Below are 24928 nucleotides of genomic sequence, written 5' to 3'. Positions count from 1 at the left end.
ATAGCATTTGAGAACAAGTCCCCAACATTGGCGCCCACCTCCGGTGAACTCACTTCCACTTTCTTGAGACAATGGCTTCGTTCAAGAACCAAGCTGGAACTGCTTCGGCTCCGAAGCTGATTCTCCCGATAACAGGCGATTCATGCTCAGAGCCGGCTAACAAGAAACAGAAGAAGGAGGCACAGAGAAGAGTACAACATGTAGGGGTACAAGGACCCTTCATCAAGTCAAGATGGTCTCACATTCCAATTACCTTCTCTAAAGAGGATCTTCAACTCAAGGATTACCCACACAATGATGCTATGGTTATCTCTTGTGTGATCAAAGGATTTCTGGTCCACAATGTTTTGGTTGATACAGGCAGTGCAGCAGATATTATATTTGCTAAGGCCTTCAGACAAATGCAAGAGCCCGAAGATAAGATTCATGATGATACGCACCCTCTTTGTGGCTTCGGAGGAAGACAGATTGTAGCGCTCGGTAAGATTACCATGCCAGTGACCTTCGGATTCGTCAACAACACAAGGACTGAACAAGTTGTGTTTGATATTGTTGACATGGAATACCCTTACAATGCAATCATTGGTCATGGTACTCTCAATGCCTTCGAAGCAATTCTTCATCCAGCATATCTTTGCATGAAGATACCTTCGGACCAAGGGCCCATTGCTATTCATGGAAGTCAGGAAGCTGCCAGAAGGGCCGAAGGAAACCAGACAGACTCAAAAGCAATCCATAACATAGATGGAGTTGAAGCTTGTGAGCAATACAAGTTCAGAAGGGAGAAAGCTGCTTCGGCCGATCAACCGAAGCCCATGCTCTTATGCGATGACATAGCAGAGCAGAAGGTGCTATTGGGATCCCAACTGTCCGAAGAACAGGAGAAAACCTTGATAAGGTTTCTGTTCAACAACAAAGATGTTTTTGCATGGTCAGCTAATGATCTTTGCGGAGTCAACAGGGATGTTATTGAATACTCGCTCAATGTTGATCCATCCTTCAGACCCAGAAAGAGAGGCTTCGGAAGATGTCTGATGACAAGGCCGAAGGTGCTCGGAATGAAGTGAAAAGACTCCTCAGCGCCGGAGTTATCAGAGAAGTAAAATACCCAGAATGGCTGGCTAACACTGTTATGGTAAAAAAGGCCAATGGCAAATGGAGGATGTTTATTGATTTTACTGATCTCAACAAGGCCTGTCCGAAGGATGAGTTTCCATTGCCAAGGATAGATTCCCTAGTTGATGCAGCAGCTTCATCAGAGCTTATGAGTCTGCTGGATTGTTATTCAGGCTATCATCAAATTTGGATGAAGAAGGAGGATGAGCCAAAAACCAGCTTCATAACCCCTAGTGGAACATATTGTTATCTTCGGATGCCTGAGGGGCTCAAGAATGCTGGAGGAAGCTTCAGCAGAATGACAGTGAAGGTTCTTCATTCTCAGATCGGCAGAAATGTGCTAACTTATGTTGATGATATCATTGTAAAAAGCACGAAGCAAGAAAATCACATTGCTGATCTGCAAGAGGCTTTCGCTAATTTTAGACAGGCCGGTCTAAAGCTAAATCCAGAAAAGTGTGTCTTCGGAGTAAAGAAGGGGAAATTCCTTGGTTGTCTAGTTTCAACAAAACGGATTGAGGCTAATCCCAATAAAATCGAAGCTATTCTTCGAATGGAGCCACCTAGCACAAAGAAAGGGGCTCAACGACTGACGGAAGACTTGCATCTCTAAACCGATTCATATCCAGATCAGTAGAGAGAAATCTACCATTTTTTGAAGTGTTGAAGTCAGCTGGAGTTTTTCAATGGGGGCCAGTTCAGCAGAAAGCCTTCGACGAGCTGAAGCAGTATTTAATAGACTTAACAACATTAACTCCACCAACGCCAGGGGCTCCTTTGTTGTTATATGTGGCAGCTTCGCACTCAGCGGTAAGTGCGGCACTTGTCCAAGAGAAGCTTGAGGGGCAAGTTAAAAAGCAAGCCCCAGTATACTTCGTCTCTGAAGTCCTTAGTTTATCAAAGAAAAATTATACAGAATTGGAGAAGGTGCTGTATGCTGTTTTGATGGCTTCCAGGAAGCTTCGGTACTATTTTCAAGCATACAATATAATTGTTCCTTCTTCACAACCATTGAAGGATATTATGAGAAATAGAGAAGCTACTGGAAGGGTTGGAAAATGGGCTGCGGAACTCAATGAATTTTGCATTGATTATGTGCATAGATCCTCAATTCAGTCCCAAGCGTTGGTAGACTTCATTGCTGACTGGACGCCAGGGGCTCAGGAAGAAGAAACGAGTAAAGATGCCGAAGTTTGGACAGTATTTTGCGATGGTTCTTGGGGAACCTTCGGAGCAGGAGCAGCTATTGTGTTGGTTGCACCTTCCAAAGTTAAAACTTGTTATGCAACAAGACTTGATTTCAGTTGCACAAATAACATTGTTGAGTACGAAGCTTTGCTCTTGGGTCTTCAGAAATTAAAGGCAATGGGAATTAGAAGGGCGGTTCTTAAAACTGATTCCTAGGTTATTTCTGGTCATATTGACAAAAGTTATAAAGCAAGAGATCCAAAGCTTGATAAATATTTAGACACGGTCCGAAGGATTGAGGCTTCCTTTGAAGGGTTTTCTGTTAAAAATATTCCTCGAGGAGAAAATGAACATGCTGATTTATTAGCCAAGTCAGCAGCACAGGGGCTGCCCTTACCTTCGGAAGTAATTTTTGAAACAATAAAAGCACCTTCGGTTGAACTTCTTGAAAGAGCAGTCCTCAACATATCTCCTGTCTATAGTGAAGACTGGAGAACTGAGATCATCTCCTTCCTTCAGGGTAACTTTCTTTCAGATGACGAAGCTTATAACAGGAGGATAGAGGCAAGAGCTCGACCATATGTTATAATAGAAGGGGAGCTGTACAAGCATGGAGTCTGTGCTCCATTACTCAAGTGTTTATCCAGAGCCGAAGGTATAGAATTGATGAAGGAAATACACGCAGGCTTGTGTGGATCTCACATTGGATCTAGGCCTTTGCTTGGAAAAGTTTTTCGCCAAGGATTTTATTGGCCAAAGGCAGCTTCGGATGTAGCGGAGTTAGTCCAAAAGTGCGAAGGCTGTCAGAAATGTGCAAAAGATTAAAAACAACCTTCGTCTCTAACTCAGTTAATACAACTCACTTGGCCGTTGCAAAGGTGGGGCCTTGATTTGTTAGGTCCGTTACCACCAGCACAAGGGAACTTAAGATATGTGGTAGTGGCAGTGGAATATTTTTCTAAATGGATTGAGGCAAAGCCTTTAGCCACAATAACTTCGGTCACTATTCAAAAGTTTTTCTGGCAAAATATTGTTTGTCGTTTCGGAATGCCGAAGGCTATTACTGTGGATAATGGAACGTAGTTTGATTCCGAAGCTTTCAGAGAATTTTGTGAACAAATTGGCACGAAGATCCATTTTGCATCAGTTCGGCATCCGAAGTCAAATGGACTTGTTGAAAGGGCTAATGGCATCATAATGACAGGAATAATGAAGTTAATCTTCAATCAGCCTAGGGGAAAGTGGCCAGATGAATTAATCAAAGTGGTGTGGAGCCACAACACAACAATATCAAGATCAACAGGTTTTACACCATTCAAACTATTGTTTGGTGACGAAGCAATAACTCCGAAAGAAGCCAAAGCAGGATCAATAAGAATAGTAGCTTCGGCAGAAGACGAAGCTGAAGCTGATTACTCTGTGGAAAAAGATGCTATAGAGGGGATTAGGCTTCAAGCTGTGGAAAACATCAACAAATACCAAGCTGAAACAATAAAATGGCGTGATAGAAAGGTTCGACTAAAGAACATTGAACCAGGACATTTGGTGCTTAGAAGAGTAGCCAACCCAGAGATAGTAGGCAAGTTACAGCTGAAGTGGGAAGGACCTTTTCTGGTAGTATCTTCGTCAAGACCCGGTTCCTACAGATTGAAGGATATGGACGGCAACGACATTCCTAGATCATGGAATGCGGACGAGCTTCGGCGATATTATGTTTAGCTTGATGTAATTTTTTCTATTCTTTCTTGTGGCACCCTTTTCCTTTCCAAAGGGGGAGAAAGGTTTTTAATGGGGCCACAACATGTAATTTTTCTTTTTCTTATTTCGATTCTATAAGAGCGATATCCCCCAAAGATGTAAATGTAAAATCTGAGAGCGCACCATCGAGTGCAAAGGAAAAAGAAAAGAAAACAGGGAGAAGCTCAAAAGTCGTTCCTAAGGGAATGCAGAGCTTGCAGCGAAAAATAAACGTTGATTCCGCCGAAAGTAAAAGGCGAGGAAGCTCCTAAGGGAGGTTTGCAGCGAAAAATAAATGCTGATTCCGCCGAAAGTAAAAGGCGAAAAAGCTCCTAAGGGAGGCTTACAGCGAAAAGTCAACGCTGATACACCGAAAAGTAAACGGTGAAGCCGAAAAATAAACGGCAAAAAGATTTGAGTCATTCCCATGGGAATGAAGGCTATGATTATGGTTTCGAATATACATTTGGATATTCATTTGCACGATACATTACATCATGACATTTGCATTCATAAACATTCATTTAGACATATATAGGATCATTATCATCATAGCATACAGAAAAGGCAGACGCTTCGGCTATGAGGAAAAAACTTCGGAGAAAGAGGAAATTTTCATGCTTCGTTGTGTACGAAAAGAAGGGAAGGTGTTTTTCGCCTCTGGCTCAAAAATAAAATTTCGTCCACAGCAAAGCAGATCGTACACGGATAAAGGGGAAAAGATATATTACAAGGTATGCACAAATTTACATAAGTTTCTTTACAATTATATTACAAAAATTTCTCTAGAATCTTTTGCAGAAAAGTCCTTCGGAGCATCTGTTAAGCTTCAGCTCGTCATTCTTCAGCTTCATCATCCTGCACGTATTAAAACGAAATGAAAAAGGCGCAGAATTCAAGGAGAAGGTAAAAGTAACAAGTATAAGTTTCTCACTAGCTTAAGGTGGCTCCGAGCTTCGTCACCAGCCATTTTTCGCCCGCCGTTTATCCAAATCTGGGTCATAAACCTATTTCCTATGCTCCAGGCTAGGCTGGGGATGTCAACCAAATCTGCCGGTGACAAGCTAAAGTTTGGCCTATTTACAATTTTCCTGTGCGTGCAGCCAGGCTTCAGGAAAGCGGTAGTCGTGCCTCGAGAAGCTAACAGGGCGCAGAAATCGGCATGCCCAGCGATAACTTCGTCAAGTGCATCAACTTCGCCCTCAATGTATTCGAAGGTGCTTGGCAGGTTTTTAGCTGAAGGTGTAAATTTGTCAGAACTGGCTCCAATTGAGTAAAACAGAGCCTTCAGCCGCTGCACGCAGCGGTTGCCAAAATCTAAGCATTTTTCCTGAAGCTCCTTCAATGATTTCTGCAAATTTGAATTCTTCTCAATTTCGGTCTTGAGATTTGTTTCGAGATTCTTCTTTTCTTGCTCAGATTTTTCTGACTTTATAAGTAATTTGCTGTTCAATTTGTCAATTTCGGCTTGAGCTTCAGCCAGTGAACCTTCCGCACAGTGGATGACGAAGTCTTTCTTTTCCAAAGCAGCTTCGTGATCTTTAACTTTGTTTTCAAGGTCTTGAATGACTAAGTCCTTTTTCTTCAAAGCAGCTTCGTAACTTTCGACTTTGTTTTCTGGATCTTTGATGGTAGCTTCGTTTTTCTCGGCCTCAAGATCTTGTTGCATCCTCACCACTTTACTTAGCAGTATACTCTGGCAAAACAACCTTCATCAGAAAACATCTTAATTTAAAAAAAACAATAAAAAGTTGAGATTGTACCTTGAAATTAGCATAGAGCAAGCTACCGGCAATATGCTGTCGCTGGTACCTGCAGAGGTCCGCTTCTATCTTCGGCAGACCAACGCTTTTTGAGAAAGTCCTAACAACCTTGGCCTCGGTTCGATTCCGAAGGCATATTAGCTTCCCTTCATTGACTCCACCAAATAGCAGAGACCCTAGTTTGTATCCACAGGATATAGCATATTTCTTTAGCTCTTCTTTTTCAGTGTCTGTTAACTCTTATCCAAGTATATCTTGAAAATTAAAATTTTCTTCTTCCAAAGTGTCTTCAATTTGCTCTTTTCCTTTTTCAATTGTCGTATTCACCGCAACCGCAGCAGCTTCTTCTTCAGCCATTCTTAGAAGTATATTGTCAATATCACCAAGTGTGGTTTCTAGATTAGGATCTTCGATGGTCCCGGTTTCGGCTCCGGTGGCTTCGGCTCCGGTGGTTTCGGCTTCGGTGGCTTCGGCTCCGGTGGTTTCGGCTCCGGTGGCTGTGGTTTCGGCAATGACAATTTTTGACGCTGATGTCGGTGGCGGTGTCTGATGAATGACATCGGCCACTTGGATAATTCTTCGTTTTTTCGGCTTTGCGGGACTTTCTGTTGCCGAAGCTTCTTTGTTCTTCTGAAGAAACTTCGTCAGTTCTGGCGCCAGCGGACTTAGCCTGATAGGCAAAGGTTCAGTCATTACCTTCAGAATCTCTTCCACTTCGGCAGCAGAAGGTGTTGAAGGAGTTTCCTCCTCTCGGGCCGACGTCTTTGGTTTTGGGGATGCATCTTTTATTTTCCTTGGAGCAGCTATCTTCGGCTCAGGGCTCAGTTTTTCAGAAATTTCTTTGTCCTTTTTGGCCATTTTGGTGCCTTCTTTGTCAAGGGCGCTGGCAATCCTCTTTCTCTTCAGGCCTTCGGCATCTCCGCCCAGTTGCTCATAATCAGGGTAATCAAAATTCAAGGCATCTAGCACCCGATTCAATCTTCGTTTCGGACGAGTGCCAAAGGCTGCAGTCATTAACTGATCTTCTTTCTTAGAATAATTACCGAGGATATCGTTGCACATAACCTCGATTGTGTCCAACCACTCCTGGCAGGGTTTTTTAAAGTGTTTCTTAAACTTGTAGTGATAAGGCAATCGAACAAGTTCTCCCTTTTTCTTTTCTCCCTCCAGCTTCGGCATCTCCCACTCCCTCAGTGTTGGGAACACTTTAAAAGCCAAAAATTCCTGCACTAAGTCTCTAGTGCCAATATGATCTGAAATCACTCGAAATTCAGCCAAAGCAATCTGGCTCGGGCTCCCCTTTATCATGTTGCATCGGGGCCTCGTCTCTCCGAAGGTTAGTTCTAGCGGACTCTGGACCAATTTATCTTCATCTTCATCAACTTTAACATAAAACCATTCAGACTTCCATCCGGCTGGCCATTTGCTTCGGTAGCTTATCACTGGAAACTTCGTAGTCTTGCGATAAGCAAAGTTGTAGCAGCCAAAATTCGCATGCAGACCATCTCCTCTGGCTTTAGTCTGGTAGTGTAATTCATGAACTCGGCAGAAACCCTCACCGAACAGTTCCACTCCCTGGCTACGAAGGGCCCAAATATAAACGCTTAATCTAACGATAGCATTAGGGGTCAGCTGATGAAGGTAAACCCCAAACTTCTTCAGTACAATAGCAATCATCCTGTTTAAGGGGAATCTTAAGCCAGCTTTAAGAAAACTTTTGAAGACTACTACCTCATCTTTTCCTGGCTTTGGGATAGTTTCTTCTCCACCAAAACGAATTAATTTCTTCTTGGCCTCACTGAAATAGCCCAGCTTCACCATTTTAGGGAGATCAGCTTCAGAGATGGTGGACTTTCCAAAATCCAGATGACTAGGTTTACTTGGCACCCCACAGCTGTACTCATCCTCGGAACCAACTTCTTCAACATTAGCTTGTGTTGCTTCGGCAGCAGGTGTGTCCTCTGATGAAACCAGCCCAGAACGCCTCATTGCTTCAGAAATCGGAACGGTTTCAGTGGCTTCGGTCTCATCCCCATCATGCTCAACCCTAGAAGTGGAGCGTACTCTGGCCAATTGATTTTAAATTTCTTGAAAATTCCTTGGAAATTAATAACCTTTTTTCCAAAGCTCTTCTTGTGACGAAGCAGAATCCAAAGTGGAGCTTCGTTTGAATGCAAAAGTCAAGCTTCGGCTATGGTTAAATTTTTGGCAGCAAAACAGTGCAATAGCAATGAATGCTGTGGTAACTTCACACCTACCCGTCTGTTTATATAGTGCTGCAGGTAAGAAGGTGAATCGTTAAGTTTTTTACACCGAACAAACAGTCGCTCGCACCCACTGAACGATGGGCCGCAAAAACCGAGAAAGTGAACCTGCATGGTGGGACCGCTCCACGCTCGGAAAGTGTATCGTTTCCCGGCAACGAGCTAAGGAAATTATTTTTCGGACCTTCGGCTTCTCGAAGCCTAAGAGACTTTTTTCACGGATCAAGCTCGTTACGAAAAACGATCTAGCACCAAGAAGGGGCTACTGTTGGGACCATGCTTCGTCGCCGAAGGTCCTGCAGGAAGAAACAGCTTCGGCAAAAGCTGCTTATACGTAATGCCGAAGCTACCACTCATGAAGCTTCGATGCTATAGCGTATCAGAAGATGAAGGATCGAACCGACTTAAAGATGGAATGACCTTTTAGTCCATAAGGGTCTGAGTCATTGTTGTAAACTTTTATAAGGGGTATGATTGTAATTTCTTACAGGATGTGTCCTGTGCCTATAAATAGTGAACAGTATTCCTTTACTGTTCACGCGATCCTATAATCGCTAACGCATTGCTTTAGAGTTATTGTTTTCTGTCAAGGCGAAGGTATAAATGTAATTAAACATCATGTCTTAATATTTCAATTTATATTATAAAATGAATGAATGGTGTTATTTACTCTTGATATTCTTTAGCGTTCTATATTATATATTTCATATTTGATTTCACATTGTTTTACTTCTAATCATGAAGGTAAGACCTTCGTGATTTATCATCCATAGCCTTCGTTCGAAGTTCATTAAATCCTCAAGGAAATAATGCTTCAGTGGACGAAGGGCTTTAACATTTAACATTCTATGTTGCCTTGTTCTTAATTCATAGCATTTGAGAACAAGTCCCCAACACTTAGTTAAGCTAATTGGTAAGTTTATTTTGGGGTCCCACTGATTTCCTTTTAATGTCTTAGTGAGAATTTATTAAGATTTCTAGTTGAACTTATTGGAGCGAGGTTTATTTTCCTCTCTTCCTTTATAATTCTTTTGTTCTTTTAAGGTGGGTTTGAACTACAAGTTAACTTAATAAATCTCCAAAAATTCTGCAAACATTACAGTGGCTTCTTACTGGTGTATATGTTTCTGTCTCAAAATTTGGGGTTCAAAAAGTGAGGGGGTCTCTCTGTATAAAATTATCAAATATTAGGGCAGAGGGGGTGTTTTGAACTACAACTCATTTTTAACATAGGGTTATTCTCTAAGACATATTTTTGCTAGCATCTAGATGTTATAACATGACTTTGTACAAAGTTTTAGCCATTAATACTTAATAGTTATTTTGCTATGATTTTCTAAAGTTTCTAGCCAAAGGGGTGCTTTCTACTACCACTATACTTGAAAAATATCAAACAACAGATTTCTAATTTTCCCTACCTTCTTCTTTGTGCAAGAGCAATCATTCTGAAGTTTGGCAACTTTTTGCTTAAGGGAAGGATAGTAGGAATTATTTGGATTAAATGACCTTTTTCATGAAGTATTGGCAATGGGTATTATTTTGCAGCTTTCAATTGGTTTTGCATTTTTCTCTAGTGGCCTATTTCATTATTGATCTAGTAAAAATTTATTTGCCCACTGTTGCACTCTTTTTGGCTTACTTATGATTTAATTGAAATATGGCTTAATATTAAGTTCTATTTGTTTACCCTACTTAAAATGATGGACTGAGGTGTTTATCATTTTTGTAGTGGGGTTCTAGTGGTTACAAGTCTACTGGATTTTATTAACAATTTTGAAATTGTTTTCATAATTCTAATAATTGTTTTTCTAGTTTGGTTAGTTCTTAATAAAACATTTCACTTTGAATCTGTTCTGGACTAGGGATCCCTTTATTTTTCCTAGGTTCTCTGTTACTTAAGTGGACTGGGAAAAATAATTGTATTCATTGTTCATTATTTTCTAATGCCCTTCTGATTTTCTTACGTTTTGGGCAAAAATGGCTTTTAATAGATATCCCTACTTAAATCTTCAATACTGGGGTGTTCCATATTTTTAAACAGTGTCTGAATGGAGTTTGAACATCTACAAATTTTCTTAAGTTTAGCACAGAAGCATAACTAATTTTCTTCAATTTAATAAGGTTTGGTCATTTTCCTTAATCAATTTCAAACTCTAAAATTTAAAACAGAAAGCATGGGGTTCAGTATTTTAATTGATAGTCCATAATATTTTGAATCCAGCAAAATTGGTTTGGTTAATTTGGTTGAATATAACTCAAGACATAAATTTTCTAAGTTCTCTGTTGAATTTAAAAAGGTTAAATAGAATTGGATAAAGGAAAAACAATTTTGCGCTGGGGTCCCTGGCAAAAGATCTTAAGTGAATTACAGACAGGTCCTCGGTGCACTATTCATATGAGTCTACGGCTCTACAGAAAACCCCCTAGGGTTTCTGGAAATCGAACCCGCGGTCCTTCCCTAATGGAAAAGTGGCCGCGGAGGAAGAAAGGGGCGGGGCGGAGGGTCTTACCGGCGGCGAGACTGCTCCGGTGAGGTGGTCGAGGGTGTAGGGGAGGTCCTGAGGGTCACGGCGATGTGCGGGTCGCTGTTGGGGATGGTCGGAGTCGGCCGGTCCACGTGCGCATGCGGGGGAGCTCATCGGCGGCGAGGAGTCCGGCCTAACCAGGGCACGATAGGTCAATCAAATGGGTCAGTGAGCTTCACCAAAGATCAAGGAAGGCGTGTGCGCGAGGAATTTGAGAATGACTCACCGGATTGCTCGGTCTACGCGCGCAGGCGGGCGACCGAAGTCCGGCGAGGATGAACTTGGGTCTCCAGTGAGGTCCTGTCGGGTTCGAGTGCTTGGAAAGCTTCGCGGGCCACTGGTGAAGCTAACGGAGGGGCCGACGCAACTTGGACGCGACTGGAGCGGGCTGGCCGCGGTGGCCGAGGCTTGGGCAGTGATGGCGGGCGGAGGAAGGCTCGCCAAAGCTAAGGAGGGGGCGTCTGGCCAGCGAGGGTGAGCACGGGGTGAGGTAAGGCGCGCCCGGGGGAGGCTTTAAAGGCGCGGGCGAGCATGGCCGAGGGCGAGGGCACGCGGCAGACTTGACCGAACGCTGGGGCGAGCGCGCGCGAGGGTTGGGCGAACGCCGGCGTGCCGACCAGGGTCGAACACGTGTGCGCGTTCATTCTGCCCAAGTTCTGGCGCGTGTGGTTATTCATCCGGGCCTGCTCTCGCCTTGGTCAGTGCACAAAACCTCTTCTCCTCCCTATAATCTACCGATCTTGTGTGGGGGTCATGGGATTTGGCCTACTGGTTTCAAAGATTTGGAGCTCTGAAGTCTGGTCTGTCTCCCAGCCCGAGTTTGAGGCAAATCTTCGGTTTTGTCGTGTCTAGGGCTCGCGTCCCAATGCCATCTTCTAGCATGTGATAGAAGGGTTAGTTAGACACGTTTTTGTCAATGGGAGCATTAGGATTAGAGTTAAGGATCAAGGTGAACGCGCTCGGTTTTGGTTCAAAGGCTGAAAATTCAGAAATCTGAATTTCAGATTTCCCCATTGAACCTCCACTTGAATGGCTTGTTTGGAGTTTTTATCAAACTATTTTGGGCAAGCTTTCATAATCTTTATTGTAGCTTATTTAGTGTATTTCAATTTTTATAATTGGCCTAAGCCATCATTTCATGTTCTTCATGGTCTTTCACCCATTTTCTTCTTTTCTACTTAAATAGGCTAATTAGGGTTAGCATTAGGGTTTCAACATTTTTCCCTCTTTTAAAAACCTCATTTGTTTTGAACATGATTCTTTATATATAAACTTAGTGGATCTTTTATTCTTAATTTGATTTGGTGCTTCATGCTCAATTTGGCTTACATGAAATGATGGTTCTTGGGTTAGCACTGAGAAGAACCCTAGGTGACACTGGGGTGTCACATATAGCGCCTTAGAGAGTTTATAAACGTGATTAGGGTACTCACTATCTTCAAATCTGGGAGGTTGCTCAACATAGACCTCTTCCTTGATTGGTCCATTGAGGAAGGCACTTGTCGGTGGGAGAAATCCACCGGCCGGGTGGCGGAACGCACCCGCCCTAATCCTAAGATGAGGAGGGGGCCTAAGCGGTTGCCTGTCTGGTGAATTTGGGATGAATGCAAGAAGACATGAGGGATTATAGTGGTTCAGGCCACCAGAGCATAATACCCTACCTCCACTGTGTGTAAGTTGTATTGAGTATGTGTATGAGTGTGTGATTGAGTCTGTCCTTGTAACGTTGTGTGCCTTCCCTTTTATAGTTTAAGGGAGGAACATACAAGGATGCTGAGCCCCGACATGTGGGCCCAGGAGCATAATGGAAGAAATACATTATGCGAATAACTAATGCTGACAGAGTAACGCATGAGTAATCAGCGGGAGTCATGATGTCCGCATTCCATGCTGCATTAATGGGTAGTTACCGTATGATTAATGGTAAGTCATTGCCCTCGATATGGTAATGTGTGAGTAACTGCATGGCCCACGTATCGTGGACTGAGCACGTCGCCTATCAGTGGAATGGACAGGCACACATCTTATCCGTAATGAATACGAAGGCCGCGTAGCCCAAAGGTGTCATGTCAGGTTCCGCCCGTTGGCTTATGCCGCGCGCAGTATGCCACGTGGCAGCATCGGGTCTCCGCCTGAGCGGGGAGCAGGAGTGTATGTGGATAGGTCCGGATCACACCAGACCAGGTATCGACATGTGTCAGCTCCGGACCCCCGCCTCGGCCCTAATTAAGGCCCGGGTGTATTCTGTCCTAGAACCTTGGGACCATACTGTGGGCGGCCCAGACCCCATACCGGGGGGGGGGGTTCGGATCCAATTCTAGGGGTCCGGTCCGTACACGTGGGGGTCCTGGACCAACTTGGAGGTCCAGACTGTATATCCAGGGGTCCGGCACTTTCCCATGGGGGTCCGAACTCACTGTTGATGCCTTGGAGTATATCACTTTCTCTGGACATGTGGCGGCCCCGGAGCCGACCACTTGGTGGAGTAAGGTGCTGTTGCTGGCCCAGAGTAGTTGCTCGAGGCTGGGGCGAGTCATGGCCTGGTCCCACGTACAGCTCCTTTAACACGCGACTAAAGATAGTCGCGTGGGTACTGCGTCTTCATACAGTAGTAAGGGGTACCCTAGTTTCAGGGTACCGATAGTGGCCCCCGGGCCCACCTCAGGGGAGGATGCGAGCCTGCAGGTAGGGCCAGAGCTTGTACTTCGCCTCAACATGACCTGATCGGTGATTGGCGCGCCGTTTTAGCGCGCGTGCTGACGCGCCCGCTGTCAATCCGCCTTCAGTCACGTCAACTGCCATATATGTCCCCGCGCCTGGTGGTTTCGTCGAGCCACGCGCGGGGCGCCTCATTGTTGCTGCATTGGTTTAAAATATTACCTTTTGTCTTCCGTAGCGGCCCCAAGGAGGCGCACTACAGACGCGCGCGGCTGTTCGCTCTTTCCGCACCCGAAGTCCGGCACACAAACCGTATGACTTGTGGACCCGGGCCCCCGTGTCACGGACTGGGTTGCCTTGGTCCTTGGTGTTCTTCGGGCGAGATTTCCTGCGGCGATTGGGGGTGCATGGAAGGGTTTCCCTAACAAGGACTCAGGTTTCCATGAAAAAGGATTCACCCCGCGTGCAGCAGTTACCTTTTCGCATTCTCTCCCAAACGTTTGCGCCCCTTTCCTTCGTGCTCCTCTGCTCCCCGCTCGCGCCGCCACACACGCCATGGCTTCCCTTGGTCACCCCGACCGCTTTCAATCTGAGGAAGCGCTTAACCTGGTGCGCGACCTGCTTGGGTGGAGCGCGCCGGGGCTCGCCGGAAGAATCCGTGCCGGCACTGCCCCCCTCGGTGATCTCGCCGCCGGGGAGTTTGTTCTGTTTACTTCTTACATCTCCTGCGGGTTGGCGCTGCGATCTCGCCTTCTTTCTGCTGCTGCTGGAGGAGTTCGGGCTTCAGCTTTAGCACCTCACGCCCCACTCCGTTTTCCAGGCGGCCATCTTCGTCCACCTCTGCGAGATGTTCATAGGTTTGGCCCCCTGTACTTCCCTCTTCCACTACTTCTTCGTGCTGGTCAAGTCCGGTAAGACTAGGGACCACATCGGTGCCTACTACTTCCAGACGAGGCCAGATCCAACCGTCGTCTACATCCCTGAAAGTCTCCTAGAAGGGGGGTGAATAGAGCGAATCTGAAATTTACAAACTTTGAGCACAACTACAAGCCGGGGTTAGCGTTAGAAATATAAATGAGTCCGAAAGAGAGGGCGAAAACAAATCACAAGCAAATGAAGAGTGAGACATGGTGATTTGTTTTACCAAGGTTTGGTTCTTGAAAACCTACTCCCTGTTGAGGTGGTCACAAAGACCGGGTCTCTTTCAACCCTTTCCCTCTCTCAAACAGTCACCTAGACCGAGTGAGCCTTTCTCTTCAATCAAATGGGACACTAAGTCCGCTACAAGGACCACCACAACTTGGTGTCTCTTGTTTTGATTACAAGTGAATTGAGCACAAGAAAATAGAGGAAGAAGAAAAGCAATCCAAGCGCAAGAGCTCAAATGAACACAAATGTCTAGTTGCTATTTGATTGGAATGATCTTTGGACTTGGGAGAGGATTTGATCTCTTTGGTTGTGTCTTGTATTGAATGCTATAGCTCTTGTAAGGTGTTTGAAGGCTGAAAACTTGGATGCAATGAGTGGTGGGTGGTTGGGGGTATTTATAGCCCCAACCACCAAACTAGCCGTTTGGTGGAGGCAGCTGTCGCTTGGCGCACCGGACAGTCCGGTGCGCCACCAGACACTGTCCGGTGTGCCAGCCACGTCACCCGACCGTTAGGGTTCGACCATTGGAGCTTCTGTCTTCTGGGCCACCGGACAGGTCCTGTAGGCTGTCCGGTGCGCCTTCTGGCGCGTGCCTGAATTCTGCGTGCACTGTAGCGCATTTAATGCTATTGCATGCGACCGTTGGCACTGTAGTAGCCGTTACTCCGCTGGCACACCAGATAGTCTGGTGGTGCACTGGACAGTCCGGTGAATTAATTATAACGGAGCGGCTTCCCAGAATTCCCGAAGGTGAGCTTTTCGGAGTTGAGTTCCTTGGTGCACCGGACTGTCCGGTGCGCCAGACCAGGGCACACTTCGGTTGTCTTTTGCTCTCTTTGTTTGAACCCTTTCTTGGTCCTTTTATTGGTTTATTGTGAACCTTTGACACCTGTAAAACTTATAGTCTAGAGCAAACTAGTTAGTCCAATTATTTGTGTTGGGCAATTCAACCACCAAAATCAATTAGGAATAGGTGTAAGCCTAATTCCCTTTCAATCTCCCCCTTTTTGGTGATTGATGCCAACACAAACCAAAGCAAATATATAAGTGCAGAATTGAACTAGTTTGCATAACGTAAGTGCAAAGGTTGCTTGGAATGAAACCAATAATTATTTCTACTAGATATGCATGAATGGCTTTCTTCTAATTTAAAAATTTTGGACCACGCTTGCACCACTTGTTTTGTTTTTGCAAATGTTTTTGGAAATTCTTTTCAAAGTCTTTTGCAAAGTAGTCAAAGGTAAATGAATAGGATTTTGAGAAGCATTTTCAAGATTTGAAATTTTCTCCCCCTGTTTCAAATGTTTTTTCCCTGTTTCAAATGCTTTTTCCTTTGACTAAACAAAACTCCCCCTCAATGAAATCCTCCTCTTAGTGTTCAAGAGGGTTTTAGATATTAATTTTGAAGAGGGTATACCAATTTGAAATTATATCCATAATAAGATGCCGTTTTGGAAACACTACTTTAAAAACAAATTGAAAGACTAAAATTTTTGAAATTGGTGGTGGTGCGGTCCTTTTGCTTTGGGCTAATACTCTCTCCCACTTTGGCATGAATCGCCAAAAACGGATACTTGAGTGAAATATAAGCCCTTCGAACTACTTTCTCCCCCTATGGTAAATAGCATATGAGTGAAGATTATACCAACGTTGGAGAGCGGTGTGAAGTGACGGCGAAGGATGAATAATTCGATGGAGTGGAGTGGAAGCCTTGTCTTCGCCGAAGACTCCAATTCCCTTTCAATCTATGACTTAGCATGAAATACACTTGAAACCACATTAGTCATAGTACATGAAAGAGATATGATCAAAGGTATATAAATGAGCTATGTGTGCAAAATATCAATCAAAATTCCTAGAATCAAGAATATTGAGTTCATGACTAAGTTTGGTAAAAGTTTGCTCGTCTATTGGCTTGGTAAAGATATCGGCTAATTGTTCTTTGGTGTTAACATATGCAGTCTCGATATCCCCTTTTTGTTGGTGATCCCTTAAGAAATGATACCGAATGGCTATGTGTTTAGTGCGGCTATGCTCAACGGGATTATCCGCCATGTGGATTGCACTCTCATTATCACATAGAAGAGGAACTTTGGTTAATTTGTAACCATAGTCCCTGAGGGTTTGCCTCATCCAAAGCAATTGCGCACAACAATGGCCTGCGGCAATATACTCGGCTTCGGCGGTAGAAAGAGCGACAGAATTTTGCTTCTTTGAAGCCCAAGACACCAGGGATCTTCCCAAGAACTGGCAAGTCCCTGATGTGCTCTTTCTATTAATCTTACACCCTGCCCAATCAGCATCGGAATAACCAATTAAATCAAATGTGCATCCTCTGGGGTACCAAAGGCCAAACTTAGGAGTATAAACTAAATATCTCAAGATTCGTTTGACGGCCCTAAGGTGAACTTCCTTAGGATCGGCTTGGAATCTTGCACACATGCATACAGAAAGCATAATATCCGGTCGAGAAGCACATAAATAGAGTAAAGATCCTATCATCGACCGGTATACCTTTTGATCTACGGATTTACCGCCCGTGTTGAGGTCGAGATGACCATTTGTTCCCATGGGTGTCTTGATGGACTTGGCATCCTTCATCCCAAACTTGGTGAGAATATCTTGAATGTACTTTGTTTGGCTAATGAAGGTGCCCTCTTGGAGTTGCTTGACTTGAAATCCTAAGAAATACTTCAACTCTCCCATCATAGACATCTCAAATTTTTGTGTCATGATTCTACTAAACTCTTCACATGTAGATTCGATAGTAGACCCAAATATGATATCGTCAACATAGATTTGGCATACAAACAAATCATTTGCAAGTGTTTTAGTAAAGAGAGTAGGATCGGCTTTTCCGACTTTGAAGCCATTAGCAATAAGAAAATCTCTTAGGCATTCATACCATGCTCTTGGGGCTTGCTTGAGCCCATAAAGCGCCTTAGAGAGTTTATAGACATGGTTAGGGTACTCACTATCTTCAAAGCCGGGAGGTTGCTCAACATAGACTTCCTCCTTGATTGGTCCATTGAGGAAGGCACTTTTCACATCCATTTGATAAAGCTTGAAGCCATGGTAAGTAGCATAGGCAAGTAATATACGAATTGATTCAAGCCTAGCTACGGGTGCATAGGTTTCACCGAAATCCAAACCTTCGACTTGTGAGTATCCCTTGGCCACAAGTCGGGCTTTGTTCCTTGTCACCACACCATGCTCATCTTGCTTATTGCGGAAGACCCACTTGGTTCCTACAACATTTTGGTTAGGACGTGGAACTAAATGCCATACCTCATTCCTCGTGAAGTTGTTGAGCTCCTCTTGCATCGCCATCACCCAATCCGAATCTTGAAGTGCTTCCTCTACCTTGTGTGGCTCAATAGAGGAAATAAAAGAGTAATGTTCACAAAAATGAGCAACACGAGATCGAGTGGTTACCCCCTTATGAATATCACCGAGGATGGTGTTCACGGGGTGATCTCATTAGATTGCTTGGTGGACTCTTGGGTGTGGCGGTCTTGGACCCTCATCATCTTCCTTGTCTTGATCATTAGCATCTCCCCCTTGATCATTGTCCTCCTCTTGAGGTGGCTCCTCTTGATCTTCATCATCATCACCTTGAGCTTGATCCTTATCTTGAGTTGGTGGAGATGATTGCATTGAGGAAGATGGTTGATCTTGTGCATGTGGAGGCTCTTCGGATTCTTTAGGACACACATCCCCAATGGACATGTTCCTTAGCGCGACGCATGGAGCTTCTTCATCATCTAGTTCATCAAGATCAACTTGCTCTACTTGAGAGCCGTTAGTCTCATCAAACACAATGTCACAAGAAACTTCAACTAGTCCAGTGGACTTGTTAAAGACTCTATATGCCCTTGTGTTTGAATCATATCCTAGTAAAAAGCCTTCTACAGCCTTAGGAGCAAATTTAGATTTTCTACCTCTTTTAACAAGTATAAAGCATTTGCTACCAAAGACTCTAAAATATGAAACATTGGGCTTTTTACCAGTTAGGAGTTCATACGATGTCTTCTTGAGGATTCGGTGAAGATATAACCAGTTGATGGCGTAGCAAGCGGTGTTGACCGCCTCGGCCCAAAACCGATCCGAAGTCTTGTACTCATCAAGCATGGTTCTTGCCATGTCCAATAGAGTTCTATTCTTCCTCTCCACTACACCATTTCGTTGTGGCGTGTAGGGAGAAGAGAACTCATGCTTGATGCCCTCCTCCTCAAGGAAGCCTTCTATTTGTAAGTTCTTGAACTCCGACCCGTTGTCGCTTCTTATTTTCTTGATCCTTAAGCCAAACTCATTTTGAGCCCGTCTCAAGAATCCCTTTAAAGTCTCTTGGGTTTGAGATTTTTCCTACAAAAAGAACACCCAAGTGAAGCGAGAATAATCATCCACAATTACAAGACAATACTTACTCCCGCCGATGCTTATGTAAGCTATCGGGCCGAATAGATCCATGTGGAGTAGCTCAAGCGGCCTGTCGGTCGTCATGATGTTCTTGTGTGGATGATGAACATCAACTTGCTTCCCTGCCTGACATGCGCTACAAACCCTGTCTTTCTCAAAATGAACATTGGTTAGTCCCATAATGTTCTCTCCCTTTAGAATCTTATGAAGATTCTTCATCCCAACATGGGCTAGTCGGCGATGCCAGAGCCAACCCATGTTAGTCTTAGCAATTAAGCAAGTGTCAAGTTCAGCTCTATCAAAATCTACTAAGTATAGCTGACCTTCTAACACTCCCTTAAATGCTACTAAATCATCACTTCTTCTAAAGACAGTAACACCTATATCCGTAAAAAGACAGTTGTAGCCCATTTTACATAATTGTGAAACAGAAAGCAAGTTATAATCTAAAGAATCTACAAGAAAAACATTGGAAATAGAATGGTTAGGAGATATAGCAATTTTACCAAGTCCTTTGACCAAACCTTGATTTCCATCCCCGAATGTGATAGCTCTTTGGGGATCTTGGTTTTTCTCATAGGAGGAGAACATCTTCTTCTCCCCTGTCATGTGGTTTGTGCACCCGCTATCGATGATCCAACTTGAGCCCCCGGATGCATAAACCTACAAAACAATTTTAGGCCTTGTTCTTAGGTACCTATTGGGGGTATGCTTCGTAGCCGAAGATCCTAAAAGAAAGAGAACACCTTCGACAGACCCTCTCAGAAGTAGCGCCGAAGCTATCACCTATAAAGCTTCGGCACAATGACAGATCTCAAGACGAAGGGGTGAACCGACTTAAAGATGAAATGACTTAAAGACTCATGATGTTTTGTGTCATTATTGTAGTCGATTGTAAAGGGCATACATGTAATTTTACACAGGCTGCGCCCTGTGCCTATAAATAGGTGAACAGTACCCCTGTACTATTCACACAATCCTGTAATCACTGACACATTACGCTGGAATTATTGCTTTCTGCCAAGGCGAAGGTATAAATGTACCTAAATATTATGTTTTAATATTTAGGTTTGTATAATAAAATATTTGAATAATATTATTATCTGTTTTTGGTATATCTTTCTATAATGTTTTATGTTTTATATTTCATATTTCATTTTGTGTTGTTTTATGTTTGATCACGAAGGTGTGACCTTCGTGATATTTTGCTCATGGCCTTCGTCCGAAGTTCATTAAATCCTTGGGGAGTTAATGCTTCAGTGGACGGAGGGCATTAATATTTAACATTTTATGTTGCCTTGTTCTTAATTCATAGCATTTGAGAACAAGCCCCCAATATTGGCGCCCACCTCCGGTGAACTCACTTCCACTTTTTGAGCTGATGGTTTCGTTCAAAAACCAAGCTGGAGCTGCTTCGGCTACGAAGCTGGTACTCCCGATAACAGGCGGTTCATGCTCAGAGCCGGCCAACAAGAAGCAAAAGAAGGAGGCACAGAGAAGGGTACAACATGTCGGGGTGCAGGGACCCTTCATCAAGTCAAGATGGTCACACATCCCAATTACCTTCTCCCAAGAAGACCTTCAGCTCAAGGATTACCCTCACAATGATGCGATGGTTATTTCTTGTGTTATCAAAGGGTTTCTGGTCCACAATGTTCTGGTTGATACAGGCAGTGCAGCAGATATTATATTTGCCAAGGCCTTCAGACAGATGCAGGAGCCAGAGGACAAGATTCATGATGCTACACACCCTCTTTGTGGCTTCGGAGGAAGGCAGATTGTAGCGCTCGGCAAGATCACGATGCCAGTGACCTTCGGATTTGTCAACAATACAAGGACTGAGCAAGTTGTGTTTGATATTGTCGACATAGAGTACCCCTACAATGCAATCATTGGTCGTGGGACACTCAATGCTTTTGAAGCAATTCTTCATCCAGCATATCTTAGCATGAAGATACCTTCGGATCAAGGGCCTATTGCTATTCATGGAAGTCAGGAAGCTGCCAGAAAGGCCGAAGGAAACTGGACAGATTCAAAAGCAATCCATAATATAGATGGAGCCGAAGCTTGTGAGCAATACAAGTACAGAAGGGAGAAGGCTGCTTCGGGTGATCAGCCGAAGCCCATGCTCTTATGTGAAGATATAGCAGAGAAGAAGGTGCTGCTGGGATCTCAATTGTCTGAGGAGCAGGAGAAAACCCTAATAAGGTTTCTGTTCAACAACAAAGATGTATTCACATGGTCAGCCAATGATCTCTGTGGTGTCAACAGGGATGTCATTGAACACTCGCTCAATGTTGATCCATCCTTCAGACCTAGAAAGCAGAGGCTTCGGAAAATGTCTGATGACAAAGCCAAAGGTGCTCGGAATGAAGTGAAAAGACTTCTTAGCGCTAGAGTCATCAGAGAAGTGAAATACCTAGAATGGCTAGCTAACACTGTTATGGTGAAGAAGGCCAATGGTAAATGGAGAATGTGCATTGATTTTACTGATCTCAACAAGGCTTGTCCGAAGGATGAGTTTGCATTACCAAGGATAGATTCTCTAGTAGATGCAGCAGCTTCGTCAGAGCTCATGAGTCTACTAGATTGTTATTCAGGCTATCATCAAATCTGGATGAAGAAGGAAGATGAGCCAAAAACCAGCTTCATCACCCCCAGTGGTACATATTGTTATCTTCGGATGCCTGAGGGGCTCAAGAATGCTGGAGGAAGCTTCAGTAGAATGACAGCGAAAGTCCTTCATTCTCAGATAGGAAGAAATGTGCTAACATATGTTGATGATATCATAGTAAAAAGCACGAAGCAAGAAAATCACATTGCTGATCTGCAGGAAACATTTGCTAACTTTAGGCAAGCTGGACTGAAGTTGAATCCAGAAAAATGTGTCTTCAGAGTAAAGAAGGGCAAATTCCTTGGTTGTCTAGTTTCAACAAAAGGAATCGGAGCTAATCCGAATAAAATCGAAGCTATTCTTCGGATGGAGCCGCCAAGCACAAAGAAGGGAGCTCAGCGGCTGACAGGGGCTGGCATCGTTGAACCAATTCATATCTAGATCAGCAGAGAGAAATTTACCATTCTTTGAAGTGCTGAAGTCAGCCGAAGTCTTTCAATGGGGAACAGCTTAGTAGAAAGCCTTCGAAGAGCTGAAGCAGTACCTGATAAACCTAATGACGCTAACTCCACCCGCGCTAGGGGCTCCTCTGCTGTTGTATGTGGCAGCTTCGCACTCTGCAGTGAGTGTGGCACTTGTCCAGGAGAAACTTGAAGGACAAACTAAGAAGCAAGCCCCAGTATACTTTGTCTCTGAAGTCCTCAGTTTATCAAAGAAAAATTATACAGAATTGGAGAAGGTGCTATATGCTGTCTTAATGGCCTCCAGGAAGCTTCAGCATTACTTTCAAGCATTCCATATAATTGTTCCTTCATCACAACCTTTGAAGGATATTATGAGGAATAGAGAAGCTACTGGAAGGATTGGAAAGTGGGATGCGGAACTCAACGAATTCAGCATTGATTATATGCATAGATCCTCGATCGAGTCCCAGGCATTAGCAGACTTCATCGCTGACTGGACGCCAGGGGCTCAGGAAGAAGAAGCAAGTAAAGATGTCGAAGCTTGGACAGTGTTCTGCGACGGTTCCTGGGGAACCTTCGGGGCAGGTGCAGCTGCTGTTTTAGTTGCACTTTCCAAAGTCAGAACATGCTATGCAGTGAAACTTGATTTCAGCTGCACAAATAATATTGCTGAATACGAAGCTTTGCTTTTGGGGCTTTAGAAGTTAAAGGCAATGGGGATAAGAAGGGCGGTACTCAAAACCGATTCCCAAGTCATTTCTGGTCATGTGGACAAGAGTTGTAAAGCAAGAGACCCGAAGCTTGAGAAATACTTGGACACAGTTCGAAGGCTTGAAGCTTCTTTCGAAGGGTTTTCTGTCAAGAATATTCCACGAGGAGAAAATGAGCACGCTGATCTGCTAGCCAAGTCAGCGGCACAGGGGCTGCCTTTACCTTCGGAAGTATTCTTTGAGACAATAAGAGCACCTTTGGTGGAACTTCTTGAAAGAGCAGTGCTCAATATATCTCATGTTCATAGTGAAGATTGGAGAACTGAGATTATATCTTTTCTCTAGGGCAATTACCTTTCAGATGACAAAGCTTATAATAAGAGCATAGAGGCAAGAGCCCGACCATATGTAATAATAGAGGGGGACTTATACAAACATGGAGTCTGCTCTCCATTGCTCAAATGTTTATCCAAAGCTGAAGGTATAGAATTGATGAAGGAAATACACGTAGGTCTGTGTAGATCTCACATCGGATCTAGGCCCTTGCTGGGAAAAGTTTTTCGTCAAGGGTTTTATTGGCCGAAGGCAGATTCGGATGCAGCAGAATTAGTCCAAAAGTGTGAAGGCTGTCAAAAATGTGCAAGAGATCAAAAACAACCTTCATCTCTGATTCAGTTAATACAGCCCACATGGCCGTTGCAAAGGTGGGGCCTTGATTTGTTAGGCCCACTTCCACTAGCACAAGGAAATTTAAAATATGTTGAAGTGGCGGTAGAATATTTTTCCAAATGGATTGAGGCGAAGCCTTTAGCCACAATAACTTTGGTCACTGTTCAGAAATTTTTCTTCCAAAATATTGTTTGTCGCTTCGGAGTGCCGAAGGCAATTACTGTGGACAATGGAACACAGTTTGATGCCGAAGCTTTCAAAGAATTCTGCGAACAAATTGGCACGAAGATCCACTTTACATCGGTTAGACATCCGGAGTCAAATGGACTTGTCGAAAGAGCTAATCGCATTATAATGACGGTAATAATGAAGTTAATCTTCAATCAGCCCAGGGGAAAGTGGCCAGATGAATTAATAAAAGTGGTGTGGGGCCACAACACAACAATTTCAAAGTCAACAGGCTTTACACCATTCAAATTGTTGTTTGGTGACGAAGCAATAACCCCAGAGGAAGCAAAAGCCGGATCAATAAGAACAGTGGCTTCGGCAGAGGACGAAGCTGATTATTCTGTGGCAAAAGATGCTATAGAAGGGATCAGGCTTCAGGCTATGGAGAACATCAATAAATATCAAGCCGAAACAATAAAATGGCGTGACAGAAAAGTCCGGTTAAAAAATATCAAGCCAGTGCACTTGGTACTTCAGAGAGTTGCCAACCCAGAAACAGTAGGCAAGCTACAGTTAAAGTGGGAAGGACCTTTTCTGGTAGTATCTTCATCAAGACCCGGTTCTTACAGATTGAAGGATATGGACGGCAGCGACATTCCTAGATCCTGGAATGCGGATGAGCTTCGGCGATATTATGTGTAGCTTCATGTAATCTTTTTATTTTTTCCTATGGCACCCTTTTCCTTTCTAAAGGGGGAGAAAGGTTTTTAATGGGTCCATAGCATGTAATTTCTCTTTTTCTTATTTCAGCTCTACAAGAGCAAAATCCCCCAAAAAATGTAAATGTAAAAGCTGAGCATGCACCATCGAGTGCAAAAAGAAAAGGAAAAAAACAGGGAGAAGCTCGAAAGACGTCCCTAAGGGGATGCAGAGCACGACGAAGCTACAAAAAGCCGTTTCTAAGGGAGCGCAGTGTAAGTTTTCTGCTCAAAAGTTGTTCCTAAGGGAATGCAGAGCATACAGCGAAAAGTCATCGCTGATTTCGCCGAAATATAAGGCGAAGCGCGAAAAGTCAACACGATACTGCCGAAACAGAAGGCGAAGAAGTTCAATAGACGTTCCTAAGGGAATGCAGAACTTACAGCAAAAAGTCAGCGTTGATACACCGAAAAATAAGCGGTGAAGCCGAAAAATAAACGGCAAAGAGACTTTGATCATTCCTAAGGGAATGAAGGCTTTGGTTGTGGCTTCGTATGCATGTGTTTGGACATTCATTTGCACGGTACATTACATCATACATTTGCATTCATAAACATTCATTTAGACATACATAGGATCATCATCATCATAACACAGACAGTGGCTTCGGATTTAAAGACAAGGCTTCGGAAAAAAGAAAAACAAGCAGTTTTATGCTTTGCTGTGTACGAAAAGAAGGGAAGGTGTTTTTCGCCTTCGGCTCAAAAATGCTAATTTCGTTCACA

Source organism: Zea mays, chromosome 3 (genome assembly GCF_902167145.1).
Source record: "Zea mays cultivar B73 chromosome 3, Zm-B73-REFERENCE-NAM-5.0, whole genome shotgun sequence".
Taxonomy (NCBI): Eukaryota; Viridiplantae; Streptophyta; class Magnoliopsida; order Poales; family Poaceae; genus Zea; species Zea mays.
The sequence above is the reverse complement of the archived record's forward strand: the minus strand, read 5'-3'. Positions refer to the sequence as shown.